Source organism: Cynara cardunculus, assembly GCF_001531365.2.
Source record: "Cynara cardunculus var. scolymus isolate 2C chromosome LG 10, CcrdV1, whole genome shotgun sequence".
NCBI lineage: Eukaryota > Viridiplantae > Streptophyta > Magnoliopsida > Asterales > Asteraceae > Cynara > Cynara cardunculus.
In genome coordinates, this window is record NC_037537.1 from 7,436,114 (window position 1) to 7,444,485 (window position 8,372).

Consider the following 8,372-nt stretch of genomic DNA (forward strand, 5'->3'; position numbering starts at 1 on the left):
GGTCTTCTGGTTCTTCATCACTTGTTTGTTTTTCATTACTTTTTACATTTTGCATTGTGGGGTTTAACACTGTTGTACACTAGTGTTATGGATGAAAAATCAGTTAGCTGATTACGTTCAGTTATTCTCAGAAATCTCTATTTTCTTTGACAATTCAAGTGTCATTGCTATCTGTTGATCCTCTCTCTCATTGATTTGATGATAATCTCTTTTCTCTTTCATGTTGTATTTGTGTTTCTATATTTTCAGTTCCAGCGATCTTCACTGAGTATGTTCAGTGATCGCTGAAGCACTTGCATTATAAATCTATCAGAGATAGCAATACTTCAAGAAGACAATACTCACACCAAATAACCTTCAGCAAACGTCGAAGACTGAAATTGAAGATTAGAGACCGGTGAGTATGTGATCTGAAGCGGTATTCAGTGATTACAAACCTGTCTACATATGTGTGAAGACTGCTCATGCTTCAGCGAATGATGATGAGACCTTCAGGTCATTCCAGCATTCAGCGATCAAATGCAGCTTGCTTGGCACGATTGTTGTTGTCATGTCCTTATGCACACAAAGGACAAAACCCACACCCTTACAAAAGTTAGTACGGTACGGAGCCGACTAGTCGACTCTTTGTCCACCAACTTTAGGTAAGGATATCTGCTCAAAAATAATGCTCTTGTACTATTCACTGTAGCAAATGACAAGCCTTCCTCTTAAGGCTTGACACGTACTCTAAACCTACCATATTGCATTAAATGAACATTTAATGCACTGGGTATAAATAGAAGTGTTTCTTCTCCATGCAGAGAGCGCGCATCTCTCTCTCTAACCTAATTCTTACTTCAAGCATTTTCTAGCTTAAGTAAAGGATCTTTCTTTTAGCAACTTCTTTTCTTGTAATTCCTAAAGCTTTGTGTGTAACCAAAGATTGTTTAGATAGGTTTTTATTACCTTATCTTTCCGCAAACAATCTTGTAAAATMTGTATTGATCTTCTCTATCAATATATATTTTAAATTTGAAAATAATGTGCTTGTATTCATCCCCCCCCCCCTCCTCTACAAACTATTTCTCTTCTTGTAGACCCTTACGAGACCAACACTATCACCAACAATCTAGTTCTTCACTCTCGTACAAAAAACATTGATATTCGGTATCACTTTATCAGAGATCATGTGATGAAAGGTGATGTTGAACTTCATTTTATTCCCACAGACTATCAACTCACTGACTTGTTTACCAAACCTCTTGATGAAGCTTGGTTTAGTTTTCTGATTGGTGAGTTGGGAATGTTAAATGTTGACAATGGAAATTTTGAGTTTTCACTGGCCAATCTTGGTGGTTTGTGTCTCCTCTATAAAATATAAATTATCTCAATAACATTTTCAAAATAGTTTATGTCTGGATTTATGTGAGAATGGTTGTTATTTATAAATGTTGATTTTTTAAAATAATGAGTTCTACACTCGTTTGATTCCTTAAAATCAACTTTCTGTACTCTGTCTAAAAGAAACTGTGTGCATCTAATAAATTTTTGAAAATGTTGTTTTTGAAAAATCTTAAATTTTCAAAAACAATTGATCAATTTTGAAAATGGTTTTGGTCTAAATATCATTTTAAAAATGGTTTTTGATTCAATAAATTTTGTTCAAAATTTCTTCTTTATTGGTTCGTTGTTTTCTCTTAAGGCTCAAAAGCAATTTTGTGAAAATCCTTCTCAAATAAACCTTTGTCTTTGTCCACTCCTAAAAAGTTTTTGTGTGAATAGTTTCTCTATATGTTGGGTGAAATCAAAAGACAATGGTTTGATATGAATTTCTATGCGTGAGATTTTCAAACTCAATTAAACCGTGTGATTTGGTCTCAAAAGGAATCCAACCTCCTTTGCAATTTTTTTAAAAAAATCCCTTTAAAACAATTCGGTTTTCATCTCAAACCAAACCATCTCTCACCGAATTTCTCTTACACTAAATCTCTAGGCCAAAACCTATCTCACCCTATTCGTCCGATATGTTCGGACCATCTCACAGACTAATCTATCCCTAGCCTCACACCGTCTCACAGACTAATCTATCCCTAGACTCACATAACATATCCCTCATCATTCAAACCGAACCGCCTCAATCCGACCGTGCCGCCCTGGCCGTCTGTGCCGTGTGGCCATCCGCTACTCACCAAACTGCATTCCTCTCCCCCATACACCGAAACTTCCCACGTCTCCCTCTCACCGATTTTTCTTTTCTTTTCGGTTCACCAACACACCCAACTCACATTCGATTTCTTCCCTCTCCACACACCAAACTGCAAATTCCATCACCCTCTCACCGATCTCATCTCCTGTTCACCGCCTGCTAAAACCCAACACCTCCTTTCAATCGCTCACCAAAATCTCTCTCGGTTACCGTCATCACCAAACCCCTATTGCACTCACCGAAATCTCTCCCAATCGGCGTCCTACACTCACTCACTGAACCCACATTCTCTCACTCTCCACCATACCCAAAACCCCGATCTCCCTATCGCTTAACACCTCTCACCGAAATCCTCTTTTTTCTATCCCTCTTCGCTGCCTAGCACAAACAAATTTCAATCGGTCTCCATCCTAAATTCGGCGACCTCTCTCCCACCAAAATCCCACCACACATAACTATCTCTGATTCACCTATTCCTTTCACCTTCACACCAAACCTTCCATTCACCTCGATCTCTTTTCTCCTCTTTTTCTCTCTATACCGCGCCGCATCTCGCCTAGGACACCCATCCACTACTCATCCGCGCTTGTCGTGCTCTCACTCCATGCTCATGCCACATGTGGTCGTTGCTTACCAAACTGCCCACAACTCTCACACAATCTCACCGATCTCTTTCTTCTCTATCGCACTCACCGATTTAAATCAGCTTGCCCTCTCCCCACCCTATCAACCTCTCCTTCCATAAATCATCATGCCTCTCTCTTATTTAGTTTACACCGAACTTCAACTTAGGCCCCCTTATCACACCAAAATTCAATTCACATAGTATTCCCATCCCCCATCAGCGTATTTTTTTGTTTTACGTGTCTGTAACTCTTCCTCAGCCAAGATGGGGCAGAATAGCAGAAAAAATAGAGGAAGCATAACCAAGTCAAGATGATACAGATCAACCCCTTTTTTGCGTCAAAGATCTTACCATTTCCGAAGGAACTAGAGTTCCCTCGCCCACAACCGGCCCAAAAGGGAAGGGCCTTTCCCTCTGGGGGTAGGAAAATCATGATTCTTTGTTTTCCATCACTTTGGCATGTATAAAAAAAATTGTGTTTGGCCTTGTTTCTAAACATCCAATTCTCTCACACACTGAATTCCCCTACCCACTCACCGATTTCTATCCCCCCACTCCTCAAATCGGCCTACTCTATGTGTTTCTTATTCCCCAACACCAACTTCGGTCCTTTCCCATACTTATCACCTCCTATCAAAATATTTTGAACCTTTTCACTCTATCTTTTGATGGGACATTTTAGGTTGACTTTTTAAGTTTCCTAGGTGTCACCCCTTTACCCTATCTATCCATCCCTCTCTTTTCACCCTTCATATATCCACACTTCTTCCTTATCACTTTCTACACCAATATTCAAACTCTCCTCTCATCTACTATGTGTTTTGAAGATCAACCATGGTTTCCAAAGGTGCAACTCCCTCCAAAGCTTAAAAGAATGTGAAATACATCCCTCTCGTTGCTGATGGTGTTAATTTTTCCTCATGCAACTATGTGGTCTTATTGGATCACAACGAGAAGTATACGGACTTGTACATCATCACAAAGTTCTTAAGTAAATGCCCTCTCAACAAAGCTTTAACCTCATATCTTAAGATGAGCAAGTTTCTTTTAGGCAATTTTTGGGTCACCTATGTGTATGATGACACTAACAAGGCAGTGCATGCTTCTGTTTTATCTACCAAGGATGTGTCATTTACTGTTAATGATATGAGACGAGTATTGGACCTTCCCACATACTCTTCTTATGATGACATTGTTTCTATTGATGATCTTCATCATGTGGCCTCTGTTATGGGCTTTGTGCAAGACCCTAATGTCAAGAGTCAAGGAACTCCTTATCATAAAAATATGGGTGGTATTTGGAAATTATTTTTCTTGCACATTATTCAGTGTTTGAACTCCAATACTGGAGGCATAGATCAGTCTCCTACTTCAGTCACACAGCTTGCTCATGCACTCAACTTTCATAAAAAGATTGATTTTGCTGGTTACTTCTTTGGGGAGCTAGTAAAGAAGATGGGTACTTCTAAAAGTTCTACAGTTCCATTTATCTGATTTCTCTTCATGATGATTGTTGATAAGCTTGAGTCACGTATGTCAGTCGATGCTGATAATTTCTATGACCTCAAAGTTAATTGTCTTTCAGACTTTAAAGAAGGCATCCTGGCCTACTGATCTTGCCCTTCCATCAGGTATGATTTCTTTTGCCACCTCTACCCATTCGGTTTGGGGAGAGTACTCGGTGACCACAGCAGCTAGGGCCCATCCTCATGTTGCATTGATCACCCAACACTCTTCCAAATTGATGGCCCCTTCTATCTCTTCTTCAGCTACTGCCTCTAAAGAGTACACCTCCTCAGTCAGGAAACGGCTGGAAGATAGATTTATCCTCCTACCCTCCACATCTGCTTCTAAGGCTACGACTCTGAAAGAGCCTTCAAAGTCTCACCCCGCCTCTCACCCCTATCAAATAAAGCGGAGGCACTCTACATTATCCATTCTTGGATCTTCCTCTAAGAAGACCAAGAACCCTAAAAGGTCTAAAAACACATCTCCAACCAAGGACTCTCAACAGTCCAAGGTTGTTGAAGTTGGTCCTACTGAGCCCAGGACATCTATTATGCACCCTCTAGCTCCTCAGTACCCTCCCAACAGGACACTGTTATACAATCGGGGATCCCACATCACTTCACCTTGGCATCTATACATGACCTTGGTGATGACTAGGATACCACCCCTTTTGAAGGTTCTTCGTCTCCTACACGTACTCACGGCCTATTACCCGAGATCGACGATCTCGATGATCTTGCACGAATAGATGACCTTTCAGCTACAACTGGCGATGACATCCTTTTTCTTCATTATCTGCTTATGGATAAAGGTGGTAAGCGTTAACAGCCTACTACCTCTACTATTGTGGTAATTGGCGTCCCTCCTTTCGCAAGCGTCGATGATGCATACACTGAGCCTCACGTCGGTGTCATTGATACAAATATCGAGCCTCATGTCGGTGTCATTGTTGATACAGATGTTAAGCCTCAGACCAACATCGGTGATATTCCCATCAGTGATTTTTAGGGCGCCGAGCCGCCGATGGTATTGAGACTGTTGTAGCTCCTTCCCAGGATAGGCCAACAAGCCCAATCAAAGTTTGCCGCATACTCCTGCTCGTAATTCTTCTGCAGGGCCCACACCTCAGTTGGGCTTTCAGTTCACTGCCCCTTCTTCTTCTGATGTATTATATGTTCTACCTAATGAGGTGGTAGACATGTTTCAGGGCTTCTCTTCTCAGTGTTAGCTGCTTCTCTGTCAGTAGGCCTCCCTCTACACTGATATATTTGGCAGATTGGACACTATTGCCTCCAGGTTTACTACTGAGGTGAGTCGACATGATGCATATATACATGTTTATGGTCATACCATTACAGCACTTGGGGACAGTGTTGATTCAATTAGTGCTCGCCTGACTACTCTTTTAGACTCTCAGTCTACTATTCTACGGGACATGGCAGATATTCATGCATGCTCAGAATCTCAGGTTAATGTGAATCAAACCATTCTTCAGTCCCTTGTCGATTTTAACTTTAAGGTTGATGCCAAACTCAGATATCCAAGATGATCTTAGAATGATATTCTTCTGAAGTTTCTATCGACTTGGGTACCAGTCAATTCATAGAGTCGGACATAGATTTATTGACTGAGGTCAATCATCGTGGTCAGTCTGATTCTAGTCTTTTGGGCAATCTTCATCGCAGCGTTTCTCATCTACTGCATGCCATGGGTGCTCCACTTACCTCATCTTCTCATGCTACTACTTTTGTACCTTCCTCCATTCCCAATATGGAGGAACCCCCAATTGCTGCCTCTATGCTTTCCCATGTTCCCACTGAGGGGGAGAAGACAGTTGATCATGCTACTAGTGACTACGGGGATGACACAAAATCTACATCTTCTTCCTCATCTGATGATGAATTAGATATTGATTCTCCTTTTGAGAGGGAGTTGGTTGATCATGACAGAGTTGCAGTTAGACATGGGAATGGGGCAGGGACCTAAATCCCCGTCCTCGATTACTTATCTCTATCCCCGTCCCCGTCCCCATCCCTGCTGGGGAATATAATCGCATCCCCATCCCTATCCCCAACAGGGAAACGAATATTTTTTTCCGTTTATGTAAGTTGTTTAAATTAAATATGTGAGAGACCATACATGTTTAAATCTCAAACATTTTCAATAAACCTAAAACCAAAATGAATTTAATTTAATACAAAAAAACCACAACATAATAAAAGAACTAATAACCTAAAACCAAAAAAAAATTATTAATATAAAAAAACTTAAATTCACATGTACCAAAAGATATTGAGTAATATAAAACCATATCGAGTAATATATAAAACTTATCGAGTAATTGTATTTTCACTTGACATCCAAAAAATTGCATATTAACATCCAAAAAATAACAATTTTAGATTATAAACCTAGTTAAGAAATAGGAAATTATGAATTAACGCTTTAGTTGAAATAAATAATATATATGTATATATATATATATATATATAATTTATTAATTAATATATATAACGGGTACGGGGCGGGGCGGGGCGGGGAGTATCATACCCGTCCCCGTCCCCATCGCCTATTTGAGACAAACGGGGATCCATGTCCCCGTCCCCATCCTCTTCAAAAATTGACTTATGATTTGAATCAGATTTATTTGATAATTGGTCGAGCAAACGAAGTAGTGAGAATAGAAAATTTGTCTTGGATAAATGCTTATGGGCTATCTGAGTGGATGGAAACTATGAAGGTTTTCAAGAAGAGCAGAAGCATATATCGAGCATTTGTCTTGAATCATTTGTATCGTCTCCTGAAAAATATATAAATGATCAAAAAGCACTACAAACTCTATTCCCCTCCACAACTCTCCTCTCTTAAGCTACCGTTGAATAAAGTTGGCTTATCTAAATCTGTTTCTGTCTCTCAATCTGTCAAGAAGCAAGATTCTCTTATTCAGAAGTTGTCAAAGGAAGGTAAGGCCCCAGATGTCTCACCTCTTGATCTTACCCTTCCTACTAATGTCATCTAGAAGGAACTATCTTGTCTACACCTGAGCATGGAATCTTCTTTTGGGACGTGAGTAGTTGCCTTCGATTTTTTCGACCTTTTGAGATACCAATAGTTGATTCTTAGCTACTTCGTGTGATACTTAGTATCATTAAAATTGGTGAAGCCGAAAGATTCTTCTATACCTTGATTTCGGATGAACTAAAGAAAAGAGATGCTCTTGCAGCCACAAATACAAATGTTATGGAAGTTAATGATGATTGGTAGCTGATCTATCTATGTGACTTCTCCTTCAACTATTTTCTTCATTATAAGTATTTATATTCATTGTCTAGCATAGATGCAATTTATATTTCAGTATTTACTTCAAAAAAAATTCATTCTTTATTTGTTGCTCTCTGATTCATTATTTGTTTGTATATGCGTTTACAGTTTAAAAAAAAGGAAATGAACCCAAAAAGAATATGTACATGGGTCACTGAATTTATAAGTTCTTATTCTCAAAGAATTTGAGTTTGTGTCTCTTGTATTTATTTCTTTCTAAGTGTTTGTGTCATCATCAAATAAAGGGAGATTGTTGGGTCACCTATTGATTTGGTGATGACCCACTGATATGTTCCTCTATCTTATCAACACTTAGTAGTTATTGGTTTCTTTATATATTAGTGTCTTGGTACATACGTAAAGTCATTGACAAAATCGAAGACTAGCCTATGTGAAGACAGAAGGTCACTGATGCGGTACTGTGTATCAACTGTTTAAATTACACACCAAGACTCCAGAGTAGATGATTGGAAGATCGAAGATATTTTGAAGCTACAAGCGATTGAAGGAAGATCTTTATGCACCGAAGATTTGTAAGTAGATGTTTGAAGCTACTAATTCATCCAAAAAAAATCTTCCTACAGACTGACCATATCTCTGCAAAATTTTGTCTCTGCATGAACAGTGTTGTATGCACCCAGTGTACAATGAAAATGAGATATCAATAATGGTCAAGTCAGCCCCTGTCTTCTTATCCTCAGGTGACAAGTGTCCCCATACATTTAATGT